The sequence below is a fragment of the Phyllobates terribilis genome, unplaced genomic scaffold (genome assembly GCF_046119375.1).
Source record: "Phyllobates terribilis strain yellow unplaced genomic scaffold, ASM4611937v1 Scaffold_4__5_contigs__length_816908805, whole genome shotgun sequence".
Classification (NCBI taxonomy): Eukaryota; Metazoa; Chordata; class Amphibia; order Anura; family Dendrobatidae; genus Phyllobates; species Phyllobates terribilis.
This window is the reverse complement of record NW_027362764.1, coordinates 684,794,905-684,805,592: the sequence shown is the minus strand read 5'-3', so window position 1 is coordinate 684,805,592 and position 10,688 is coordinate 684,794,905. Positions and strand designations below refer to the sequence as shown.

Here is a 10,688-nt window from a genome sequence, read left to right as displayed (position 1 = left end):
GACTTAATTTTACCAGACTTTGGTGTCTGAGGCTGGAAGGATTCCACATCCCCCAGCAGAGAACCAGTCCGCAAGGGACTGTACATTCCTTGGCCTAAGAAGCCTGGAGGCCCTGCCACAACTGAAGGGACCAGTAAAGCCGTACAAGGCTGGGAGCAGAAAGGAACCCACGTCGCAGGCCATACAGGTGAGAATACATGGAAAGCTCGGAAACGTGGGCTGTTACCCTATCAGGAGGAGATAGCCAGAAGGAGCGCAGAAAGCACGGTAGGCCTACACCCTCACCCTGACCAGGGCCAATTTCCCCGTTGGTCTCAGACGTCCAGGTCCCCTCCTAGCCGGGACTGTTTATGGGTCAGTTTACCTGTTGTAGTAAAGACCCTGGACTGCAACTTGTTGTCTGTGTGCTCCTTGCTCCTCCCGCACTATCAGCACTGGGATTCTCACTACCATCACTCCCACCATCCATTATACTGCCCTGGGGCCGTACTCTTCCCGTGGGGAGTCACACTACCCTAGCTGCACACCTCATAAGCCCCAGCGGTCTGCATGCAGCAGCGGTTCCTAATAACAGCAATCCACGGGTGGCGTAGTCGGACATTATTAGCAGAACGTAGCAGACTACCATTGGCCTGACCACCCTGAGCCACGGAGCCGGGTTGCCACTACTACCCCCATCGTCTCCCTATTGCCCGGATCCGAGTGCCCCACAGCCCAGGGGGCGAGTCACATGTGTCAGACTCTCCTGCCTGTTTTATGATTTCAGGGCCCTATCAGGAATCACCCCTCCCCCTCCCCAATTCCTTCCGCACCTTCCTTGCCTTCCTTGCACTGAGGTTAGCTCTTTGTCAGCCGTCTGGCTTGGTTACACAAGCTTCCTTGCAGAGATACATGTTATTTCTGCTGGCCCTCGCTAGGCAGCCGGCATCCAAAACCTTTCCTGGGCACCTGCTGAAAGCCTGGCCTCTTCACGGCCCCCGGTGCTTTTAACGCCATCATTTCCACACGGCGAGCTGCGGAGTCAATAAGCACTCCTAGCCGTGACAAGGAGCTCGGTGTCAGGCCTGCGTGAAGGCGGCGGGGTAGCGTACTTAGCTGCCAACTGGCTCAGAGGCCTTGGGGCTTCCATCATCTAAGTTACTTAAGGTCGGTGTCCGGCAAGGCGCCGTTCCATGCTAGCCGAGCTGGGCAGTAGGGCAAAACGTCATCACAATGGTCTACAGCACCCGGTGTTCCCAGGAGGTCTCCCATCCAAGTACTGTCTGAGCCCAGCCCTGCTTTGCTCCCGAGATCAGACGAGATCGGGCGTATCCAAGGTGGTATGGCCAGTAGACGCTGCTCGATCCATCGCCCGGCCAGCCTTTCTCAGGATCGCTTGGTGGCGAGCAATCTGGCCGTAACGGGGCAGGCTCCGAAGGCTCCATGCAAAGTCTGTGCCGTCCCTACAGGTGTGGTTTGTTTAGCAGTGATTCCCCCGCCGCATCAGGTGTCTTCAAAAATGTCTCGGCGCAGGGTCTCCTGCAGGCTAAACCCTTCATCACGGTAATGTGACAGAAAGAGCAAGCTGGACCCGTAACTTGGGGGCGGAGCGAGACGTCCAGGGGTGAATGAAGGAAGAGGGTGAGATGGTTGCCAGTGACTTTGAGCTGCTCTTCAGTGGGGAGGGTCGTGTTGCCTGCAAAGGACTTCTGCTTGGGGTTACCGGTGGTTGCCTCCAGCCACGCGGGAGACGCTTGTTCTGGTGAAAAGGAGCCTAGTATTAAAAGTAAAGAAGCAACAATGCTGGAGGCCCACGGTGATCAGAAGGATGCTGGTATTTTGCAGAGATGAAATAGCGCAAGAGAGAAAGCAAATGAAAAAAAGAAAAGAGAATGAATGTGTGCACTTGTGAAAGGGAATGGAAAAAAGGCATAGAAGAGAGTGCCCCCTGCTGGTGGAAGGAAGGAAAAAGCAAAAGCCTACAGCACCTGGTATTCCCAGGTTATCTCCCATCCAAGTACTAACCAGACCCAACCATGCTTAGCTTCCAAGATCAGACAAGATCGGGCGTGTTCAGGGTGGTGTGGCCGTAGGCAGAGACAAGCCTCTCACTTGCTGCTTTTCTACTTTGACGTCTGGCTGCCGGCTGCCCTTTCCAGTGCTCAGCAAGACCAGGTCCTTTTGTGCTTTCCCTTTTCTTCAATTTTTTTGCTGGCTTCCTTAAAAGGTCTTGTAGACTCAACGCCCCACTCAGAGCCGCTGAGCTCACTGATCGGCTGCAGCGCTGTTGACGGAACGTCAGCTTCACGGCCAATGCCACAGGCCGGGAGCAGAGGCGAGACTCACCTGTAGACCCGGGTAGGGTGAGTAGAGCGCGCTTAGTTGCTTTCTAATAGGCTGCAACCGGGGATTAACTTTTAATGAAAGGGAACAATCCCTTTGACTGTCTGCAGCACGCCACACCTAGGAAGCGCACTCTCACACACAAGCCAGCATGCACACGTGCTCGCACGTGACAACACCCCCTATCTGCCCCTACAACCTCTCCGTCACCATGTGTCAGACTCTCCTGCCTGTTTTATGATTTCAGGGCCCTAGCAGGAATCCCCCCCCCCTCCCCAATTCCTTCCACACCTTCCTTGCCTTCCTTGCACTGAGGTTAGCTCTTTGTCAGTCGTCTGGCTTGGTTACACAAGCTTCTTTGCAGAAAAACATGTCACTTCTGCTGGCCCTCGCTAGGCGGCCGGCATCCAAAACCTTCCCTGGGCACCTGCTGAAAGCCTGGCCCCTTCACGGCCCCGGGTGCTTTTAACGCCATCATTTCCACACGGCGAGCTGCGGAGTCAATAAGCACTCCTAGCCGTGGCAAGGAGCCCGGTGTCAGGCCTGCGTGGTAGCGTACTTAGCTGTCAACTGGCTCAGAGGCCTTGGGGCTTCCATCATCTAAGTTACTTAAGGTCGGTGTCCGGCAAGGCGCCGTTCCATGCTAGCCGAGCTGGGCAGTGGGGCAAAACATCATCAAAATGGTCTACAGCACCCGGTGTTCCCAGGAAGTATGACATCCAAGTACTATCCGAGCCCAGCCCTGCTTTGCTTCCGAGATCAGACGAGATTAAGCGCATCCAAGGTGGTATGGCCAGTAGACGCTGCTCGATCCATCGCCCGGCCAGCCTTTCTCAGGATCGCTTGGTGGCGAGCAATCTGGCCGTGACGGGGCGGGCTCCGAAGGGTCCATGCAAAGGCTGTGCCGTCCCTACAGGTGTGGTTTGTTTAGCAGTGATTCACCCGCCGCATCAGGTGTCTTCAAAAATGGCTCGGCGCAGGGTCTCCTGCAGGCTAAACCCTTCATCGCGGTAATGTGACAGAAAGAGCAAGCTGGACCCGTAACTTGGGGGCGGAGCGAGACGTCCAGGGGTGAATGAAGGAAGAGGGTGAGATGGTTGCCAGTGACTTTGAGCTGCTCTTCAGGGGGGAGGGTCGTGTTGCCTGCAAAGGTCTTCTGCTTGGGGTTACCGGTTGTTGCCTCCAGCCACGCGGGAGACGCTGGTCCTGGTGAAAGGGAGCCTAGTATTAAAAGTAAATAAGCAACAATGCTGGAGGCCCACGGTGATCAGAAGGATGCTGGTATTTTGCAGAGATGAAATAGCGCAAGAGAGAAAGCAAATGAAAAAAAGAAAAGAGAATGAATGTGTGCACTTGTGAAAGGGAATGGAAAAAAGGCATAGAAGAGAGTGCCCCCTGCTGGTGGAAAGAAGGAACAAGCAGAAGCCTACAGCTCCTGGTATTCCCAGGTGGTCTCCCATCCAAGTACTAACCAGGCCCAACTCTGCTTAGCTTCTGAGATCAGACAAGATCAGGCGTGTTCAGGGTGGTGTGGCCGTAGGCAGAGACAAGCCTCTCACTTGCTGCTTTTCTACTTTGAAGTCTGGCTGCCGGCTGCCCTTTCCAGTGCTCAGCAAGACCAGGTCCTTTTGTGCTTTCCCTTCTCTTCAATTTTTTTGCTGGCTTCCTTAAAAGGTCTTGCAGACAGAAAGCCCCACTCAGAGCCGCTGAGCTCACTGATCGGCTGCAGCGCTGTTGACGGAACGTCAGCTTCGCGGCCAATGCCACAGGCCGGGAGCAGAGGCAAGACTCACCGGTAGACCCGGGTTGGGTGAGTAGAGCGCGGTTAGTTGCTTTCTAATAGCCTGCAGCCGGGGATTAACTTTTAATGAAAGGGAACAATCCCTTTGACTGTCTGCAGCGTGCCACACCTAGGAAGCGCACTCTCACACACAAGCCAGCATGCACACGTGCTCGCACGTGAAAACACCCCCTATCTGCCCCTACAACCTCTACGTCACCATGCGTCAGACTCTCCTGCCTGTTTTATGATTTCAGGGCCCTAGCAGGAATCACCCCCCCCTCCCCAATTCTTTCCGCACCTTCCTTGCCTTCCTTGCACTGAGATTAGCTCTTTGGCAGCCGTCTGGCTTGGTTACACAAGCTTCTTTGCAGAGAAACATGTTACTTCTGCTGGCCTACGTTAGGCGGCCGGCATCCAAAACCTTCCCTGGGCACCTGCTGAAAGCCTGGCCCCTTCACGGCCCCGGGTGCTTTTAACGCCATCATTTCCACACGGCGAGCTGCGGAGTCAATAAGCACTCCTAGCCGTGGCAAGGAGCTCGGTGTCAGACCTGCGTGAAGGCGGCGGGGTAGCGTACTTAGCTGCCAACTGGCTCAGAGGCCTTGGGGCTTCCATCATCTAAGTTACTTAAGGTCGGTGTCCGGCAAGGCGCCGTTCCATGCAAGCCGAGCTGGGCAGTAGGGCAAAACGTCATCAAAATGGTCTACAGCACCTGGTGTTCCCAGGAGGTCTCCCGTCCAAGTACTGACCGAGCCAAGCCCTGCTTTGCTTCCGAGATCAGAGGAGATCGTGCGTATCCAAGGTGGTATGGCCAGTAAACGCTGCTCGATCCATCGCCCGGCCATCCTTTCTCAGGATCGCTTGGTGGCGAGCAATCTGGCCGTGACGGGGCGGGCTCCGAAGGGTCCATGCAAAGGCTGTGCCGTCCCTACAGGTGTGGTTTGTTTAGCAGTGATTCAACCACCGCATCAGTTGTCTTCAAAAATGTCTCGGCGCAGGGTTTCCTGCAGGCTAAACCCTTCATCGCGGTAATATGACAGAAAGAGCAAGCTGGACCCGTAACTTGGGGGCGGAGCGAGACGTCCAGGGGTGAATGAAGGAAGAGGGTGAGATGGTTGCCAGTGACTTTGAGCTGCTCTTCAGGGGGGAGGGTCGTGTTGCCTGCAAAGGTCTTCTGCTTGGGGTTACCGGTGGTTGCCTCCAGCCACGCGGGAGACGCTGGTCCTGGTGAAAAGGAGCCTAGTATTAAAAGTAAAGAAGCAACAATGCTGGAGGCCCACGGTGATCAGAAGAATGCTGGTATTTTGCAGAGATGAAATAGCGCAAGAGAGAAAGCAAATGAAAAAAAGAAAAGATAATGAATGTGTGCACTTGTGAAAGGGAATGGAAAAAAGGCATAGAAGAGAGTGCCCCATGCTGGTGGAAGGAAGGAAAAAGCAAAAGCCTACAGCACCTAGTATTCCCAGGTGGTCTCCCATCCAAGTATTAACCAGGACTGACCCTGCTTAGCTTCCAAGATTAGACTTGATCAGGCGTGTTCAGGGTGGTGTGGCCTTAGGCAGAAACAAGCCTCTCACTTGCTGCTTTTCTACTTTGACGTCTGGCTGCCGGCTGCCCTTTCCAGTGCTCAGCAAGACCAGGTCCTTTTGTGCTTTCCCTTCTCTTCAACTTTTTTGCTGGCTTCCTTAAAAGGTCTTGTAGACACAACGCCCCACTCAGAGCCGCTGAGCTCACTGTTCGGCTGTAGCGCTGTCGACGGAACGTCGGCTTCACGGCCAATGCCACAGGCCGGGAGCAGAGGCGAGACTCACCGGTAGACCCGGGTAGGGTGAGTACAGCACGGTTAGTTGCTTTCTAATAGCCTGCAGCCGGGGATTAACTTTTAATGAAAGGGAACAATCCCTTTGACTGTCTGCAGCACGCCACACCTAGGAAGCGCACTCTCACACACAAGCCAGCATGCACACGTGCTCACACGTGACAACACCCCCTACCTGCCCCTACAACCTCTCCGTCACCAAGCGTCAGACTCTCCTGCCTGTTTTATGATTTAAGGGCCCTAGCAGGAATCACCCCCCCCTCCACAATTCCTTCCGCACCTTCCTTGCCTTCCTTGCACTGAGGTTAGCTCTTTGTCAGCCGTCTGGCTTGGTTACACAAGCTTCTTTGCAGAGAAACATGTTACTTCTGCTGGCCCTCGCTAGGCGGCCGGCATCCAAAACCTTCCCTGGGCACCTGCTGAAAGCCTGGCCCCTTCACGGCCCCGGGTGCTTTTAACGCCATCATTTCCACACGGCGAGCTGCGGAGTCAATAAGCACTCCTAGCCGTGGCAAGGAGCTCGGTGTCAGGCCTGCGTGAAGGCGGCGGGGTAGCGTACTTAGCTGCCAACTGGCTCAGAGGCCTTGGGGCTTCCATCATCTAAGTTACTTAAGGTCGGTGTCCGGCAAGGCGCCGTTCCATGCTAGCCGAGCTGGGCAGTAGGGCAAAACGTCATCAAAATGGTCTACAGCACCCGGTGTTCCCAGGAGATCTCCCATCCAAGTAATGTCTGAGCCCAGCCCTGCTTTGCTTCCGAGATCAGACAAGATCGGGCGTATCCAAGGTGGTATGGCCAGTAGACGCTGCTCGATCCATCGCCCGGCCAGCCTTTCTCAGGATCGCTTGGTGGCGAGCAATCTGGCCGTGACGATGCGGGCTCCGAAGGGTCCATGCAAAGGCTGTGCCGTCCCTACAGGTGTGGTTGGTTTAGCAGTGATTCACCCGCCGCATCAGGTGTCTTCAAAAATCTCTCGGCGCAGGGTCTCCTGCAGGCTAAACCCTTCATCGCGGTAATGTGACAGAAAGAGCAAGCTGGACCCGTAACTTGGGGGCGGAGCGAGACGTCCAGGGGTGAATGAAGGAAGAGGGTGAGATGGTTGCCAGTGACTTTGAGCTGCTCTTCAGGGGGGAGGGTCGTGTTGCCTGAAAAGGTCTTCTGCTTGGGGTTACCGGTGGTTGCCTCCAGCCACGCGGGAGACGCTGGTCCTGGTATTAAAAGTAAAGAAGCAACAATGCTGGAGGCCCACGGTGATCAGAAGGATGCTGGTATTTTGCAGAGATGAAATAGCGCAAGAGAGAAAGCAAATGAAAAAAAGAAAAGAGAATGAATGTGTGCACTTGTGAAAGGGAATGGAAAAAAGGCATAGAAGAGAGTGCCCCCTGCTGGTGGAAGGAAGGAAAAAGCAAAAGCCTACAGCACCTGGCATTCCCAGGCGGTCTCTGTTAAATGGTTAATTATGGAAATTCATTTGGAATGTTAATCAATAATCATTTTTCTGAGTTCTATGCCTCAACCATCGTGTCTAGTTGACATGCGCTATTTGTGTGTGTATTTTTGGTTCACTACCATATGTAGAACAAGTGTCCATACGACTGGCTATATAAGCCCATGGTACAGAAAGGGGGAGCTCTCTTGCTATGCCCACCCCACAAGACACAGAATCTTCATGCTGAGAAGCAGATGACATGTAGGCCTGGACACATGCTGGACAAAGACTTGATTTACCAGCCAGGATCCTAGGAAAGATGGGTGAATCTCAACAATTAAGCTAATTATGGACAAATGGACAATTACTTTATAACTAATTATTGTATTTACCTGCTGCAATCTGATTCTTTTTAATGGACAATCCAAGAGTAAATAGATACATTTTTTTATAAGAATATCGTGATATTGATACTTTGAGAAGTCCTCAGTAGAAAAAAATAATACAGGAAGAGTATTATTTTACAATGGTGAGCCAGCCAGTCCTGTTTTTTTGTTTTTTAAATTAATTAAGTGAATTTCTTCCGTGAACAAAGGGGAAGTCCTGACGAGCTGAACAGCTGTTGTTCACGTGTCAGTAAATTCACTAGTTTGTCACGAGAAGCAGAAAGGACCTGCAGACTGAGGAAAGACAGGAAGCAGAGGTACTAACAAGGAACAGAATCACACAGGAAAAGAATCAGACGAACTGAAGACAGGACGTGCTGATAAAGAGAAGCCAAGGAATCTTAAGGTAAGCAAAATATGGATATAATTTCTTCTTTTGCTAAACAAAGTAATATTAATTTCAAAGTTAATGTAGGAGATGACATAGAAGTTTTGTGGCTCAGTTTATACAAAGAATGTGAATTGCAGAATTTACAGTTAACTTGTAAATTGGTAAATAGAGACAAACAGAAATTGAGAAATATTCTACATTTGGTAGATTTTTTTCATAGTCTTGTGTTAGAGATTTCTAAGCAGGAAAATAGTGTAGAAGTGTCAGACGGTGATACTGATTCTGACTGTAATGTGGAAAATGAACAAGAAGTAAGACACGTGTCTGTAACTGAAGGTGACCTTGGGTCTGACCAAGAGACGGACATACAGAAACCTGACATGGGAGGAGACATGACTGACATACGAGAAACCGACATACTAGGTAATGTGGGAGGAGACGTGACTGACGTAGGAGGAACGGACGTACAAGAGCCACTAAAAATATCAGAGAATTCTGGAATTACCCAGGCTCAACTCCAAATTAAAATGAGGAAAAATTTGCTGAAATTATACAAAATCATGCCAAAATATGATGTCAAAATCCATGCCTGTAGAAATTCAGAGACATTTGAGAGCTTCTCTGATAAGTTTGATTTATCCAATGAGGAGAGGAATCAATTATTTAAAATATGGATTCCTGTGACATTGTCCAGACGTTTACATTTAATGCCCTGTGAAAATGACTCTCCTAATGGATGGGAAAATGATTCGGACAGATTAAGATATTTGATTTATTGTGTCACAAAGGATTTTCCCAACATAGAAGATCTGTAGAAACTAAGGATTGGTAGGAAGGAATGTACATATACATTCATGTCCATATTTGAACGGTTGTACAAAGCTCTCATCAAAAATGGAAAAGTACAACATATGATAACAACTTTTGTACAAAAATTCAAATTCCTAAATTCAGTTTCCCAAGTTATGGCATCACAAAAAAATTCAATATTTGAATGTGCGCAGATGCTGGATTTTGTTAGAAAACATGAGAATCGTGAAAAGAAAATAAATCAAGCTAAATTTATAAAACCAGGAAAGGTAAAATCTTACCAAAAGCCAATATCAGACTCTCCTAGACTGAGTCATCCCCATAGTGAACTCTATCAAATACGCAGAAGATTTCATATATGTTATAAGCCATATCAGCCAGTGCAAAGATCCATCTCTCCACAGAATGAGTTAATTCTCAGTCAGAACTGTGATTCTCTAAAAAGGAAAATGGCTGAAACTGATGGACAGAGACAGGTGAGACGACCAACTCACAGTGACGTCATGGAATGTGGACAGAAGAACAGGCAGTTCTCGGAGGTTTTGAAGGATAGAAAAATGTCTTTCCTAAATAGGGCGTTCCTGGAGATATTTGAGAGAGACAGAAGATTTGGTTTAGGGAGTGGCTAAGGAAAAACTGTAATTACAATGTTGTATCAAAATGTAATACAATGTCTCAATATTTATTTATAATCTTATACAGTAAAATTGTAGTTACATAGTTTCTAATAGTTCATATATGTATATATATATATATATATATATATATATATACACTTGTCTAAGTAGAGATTGCGTATAATTGTATTTATATATACGTTTATAAAATATATATATATATTAATTAATAAATTAGAACTTCATATATATAAATGTAAGTAGCAATATTTTGAATTACATTAGAACCAACCAATATATGTATAAGATATTTAATAATTCTGTTTCTGTATGAATTTGATATTTAATTTTATTTTCTTATATTTCCTTAGAGTCTTCATTCCAAAGCAGGATTTGATCAAAGAACTCTAAAATGGATTTATTTCTTTATTCACACAGGAAGTGAAAAAATTGCATGATTTTATGTGTATAACATTTTAAAATAATAACAATATATCTAGTTGAACTATAATATATATGTAATACTTATTAATTCTTTTGTGTTGCTAATATTTTCTGTGCATGAAGTGTTCGTGCAAATTAAAGTAGCTTTACAGCATGACGTGTGACAGCTGCGGCCTTTGAACTTTGAGCTAATAGTATAGGATCCCACTCATTCTATTTTCAACTGATGTAACTTAAGACCGGACAGCCAGTGAAAAAAGAATCTAAGACAAGAGTTTTTTCAAGTGTCTGAAATTCCAGTGACTTACTCTCATATTATATAATATGTACTTGGGGAATATTCAAAGAAATATAAAGATATTCAATTGAAATGGCAATGCGCATTAATAAATTGGGATACAACAATTTTGGGTTAAATATATATATATATATATATATATATAAAACTTCATATGTGGAATGTTTGAGTTGAACAGATCTGTGAATGTCAGAGTGAAGGTGACAGATGAGTAAATCAGCAGCTGCTAAGTGTGATTGATGTGACAGAGGCCTCGTATGTTTGTATGTTTGAAAAAATAAAAATGTTTCTTTATGTGAAGGTACAAAAATATATTTAATTCTGAGGAAATTATAATACATAATTAGGAATTATCTACATATATATATTTCTATATTTCTTTAATAATTAT

General features: G+C 48.0%; 1 non-coding gene and 6 pseudogenes across 1 annotated transcript; all 7 read right to left on the bottom strand.

The window, feature by feature from the left end:
- Positions 1-1,214: 1,214 nt before the first annotated feature.
- On the bottom strand, positions 1,215-1,334 carry LOC141267773 (5S ribosomal RNA; annotated as a pseudogene).
- Positions 1,335-1,955: 621 nt separating this feature from the next.
- LOC141268234 (5S ribosomal RNA) lies at positions 1,956-2,074 on the bottom strand (annotated as a pseudogene).
- Positions 2,075-3,004: 930 nt separating this feature from the next.
- Positions 3,005-3,124, bottom strand: LOC141270127 (5S ribosomal RNA; annotated as a pseudogene).
- Positions 3,125-3,745: 621 nt separating this feature from the next.
- On the bottom strand, positions 3,746-3,864 carry LOC141266442 (5S ribosomal RNA). Its single transcript, XR_012320478.1, has one exon. It is a non-coding gene; the product is annotated as a 5S ribosomal RNA (ribosomal RNA).
- A 941-nt stretch (positions 3,865-4,805) lies between these two features.
- Positions 4,806-4,925, bottom strand: LOC141269290 (5S ribosomal RNA; annotated as a pseudogene).
- Positions 4,926-5,546: 621 nt separating this feature from the next.
- Positions 5,547-5,665, bottom strand: LOC141270235 (5S ribosomal RNA; annotated as a pseudogene).
- Positions 5,666-6,606: 941 nt separating this feature from the next.
- On the bottom strand, positions 6,607-6,726 carry LOC141269336 (5S ribosomal RNA; annotated as a pseudogene).
- Positions 6,727-10,688: the final 3,962 nt, after the last annotated feature.